A 2,458-nucleotide genomic window follows, 5' to 3' on the forward strand; every position below is an offset into this window, starting at 1 on the left:
TAAAAATAATCAGCCTAAAATAACCCTTATGCCAAAGAGGCATATTTTGAGGTGATATACTCTGCCCCTTAAGATCTTTCATTTATATATGAAATACACTGATGGGGTCCAAACTAGAAGAGTGAAGAAAACGAATAATATTTATACATATAACCAAATGCATTAGACAAGTCTTTGTTGGAGAGGATTATAAAAACTTTCAGCATTATACAATGCAATTACTCAATTATTTCTCACATGGCAAAGCACCATTTTAAGAAAGCAAATAGAATAGTACTGTTAGGTTTTAAAATAATAACTTTGTATGAAGTACAGAGAAACGAACGGCTACATAAATGCAAGGGTAGCCTATTTTAAAATTACTTCCAGTTTCTAATTATCAAATGTTAATACCCATTTAGTGTTTTAACAGTTTTTATGCATTTCATTGTCATGACTAGAAGCAAGAATAACATAGTTCTTCTGACCAGCAAGGTCCATAGTCAACGAACATTTACTAATGTGTATCTCAGGAGATCTTCTGAAAAGATAATGCTAAAGCTGACTAGTGATCATGACCAGTTGTCGTCTCTCCTTTTTGTGGTGCTCAATCTTACACAGCTCTGTAAAAGGCTAATTAGAATCCTGCTTTGATATAGACAGTAAATCAACAAAAAGGGAACCTCTAGGCCCTTGAGATTTCCTTTAAACCTTAGTGGACCAACTCTAATTCCTACCTCTGATTAATAATTTTCCCTGTGCCTTTAGGGCCCTGTTGAGGCACTACTCATGTTGACCTGGAGTAATTTTTCCTATTACTTTTCTTTACTATTCAATGCACACAATTAAGCCAAGTGATTCTTAGGTCACAACATTTTGGGAGCCATAAAATTAGACATTATAGAACCTACCCAAAGGACTAGTGAATTTAAATGCCGCTGAAATAAATGCAAAATCTCATGTAGTTAATGGACAGTATATCCACAAGGGTGAATTTACTGCTTTAATTGGTTTTTTTATATAGCTGTATCTCTATCAGTATTAATAGTATATTATCAATTATCAGTAAAAATTTATCATATCTTTAAGTTCTGGGCTATCTTGACTAGAGATGTCAGAGACATTTACACTTCATTACTTGTTACCACACGTTTACTGTATTTGATTTTGGGAGAGAGTACATCTTACTTATCAACCTTCAAATTGGCAGAGTTAATGAAGCTTATAATGAGAGTTTCAGGTCACAGGCATCAGAACTACTGCATATGTTTGTGCATTTTTGCCCTGCACATTGTCACCTGGCTATGGGGGTGAGTTGGGGTACAAATTCAGCCTATGCTTGTCTAGCCAAACTCTATGCCCTTGACTAGAACTGAGGCTGAGAGAAGATGAGGCACTTTCTTCTTAACAAAAAATAATCTTATTTATAAAATGGAAACAAACTCACAGATTTCAAAACCAATCTTATGGTTACCATAAGTGAAACAGTTGGGAATTGTGAGGGTAAGAAAAACATATACACACTACTGTACGAAATAAGTGATTAATAAGAACCTATTGTATAGCATAGGGAAATCTACTCAATAGTTTGTTATAACCTATATGTGAAAAAAGAATGGATATATTTACAGTATAAATTATTCACTGTGCTATATACCTGAAACTAATACAACATTGTAAATCAACTATACTCCAATAAAATTTAAAGAAAAATACTGTCTATACCCAAGCCATAGGGGATTTCCCAGAGGAAACCTTTAAAAAATTCAAAAACAGTGATGACTAGGGTAGAGGAGGGCTTGAGAGTGGCTTCTCTTCACAATTACTTACATGTGAAGTGTTACCGATTTCATATAAAGTCAAAGGTTCATAAGATATGCTTTGTTTATTAAATCTTAATACAGTATAGATAAGGATGCTCATGTACCAGAAGCCAATTCTCATTGGTGCCTTAATTAGAATTATGTTGAATTTTAATATTCCAAGTAAATAGGTGAGTAATTCTACTCCCAGAGCACATATTTTTTGTATGACTCAATGAAATTTATTACATTTGTAGTTGTTCAATGATCATCACAACCAAATTTACAGCATTTCCATTCCAAACACCCAGTGCATCCCCCAGCCCTCAACCTGTCTCCTTTGGTAACCATAAGTTATTCAAAGTCTGTGAGTCAGTATCTGTTCTGCAAAGAAGTTCAGTCTGTCCATTTTTCAGATTCCACATGCCAGTGAAAGCATTTGATGTTGGTGTTGCACCATCTAACTGACTTCACCTAGCATGATAATTTCTAGGTCCATCCATGTTGTTGAAAATGCCATTATTTCTTTCCTTTTAATGGCCAAGTAATATTCCATTGTGTATATATACCACTTCTTCTTGATCCATCCCTCTGTTGATGGAAATTTAGGTTGTTTCCACGTCTTGGCTATTGAAAATAGTGCTGCAATGAACATTGGAGTATATGTATCTTTTTGA

This window comes from Phacochoerus africanus, chromosome X (assembly GCF_016906955.1).
Source record: "Phacochoerus africanus isolate WHEZ1 chromosome X, ROS_Pafr_v1, whole genome shotgun sequence".
NCBI lineage: Eukaryota > Metazoa > Chordata > Mammalia > Artiodactyla > Suidae > Phacochoerus > Phacochoerus africanus.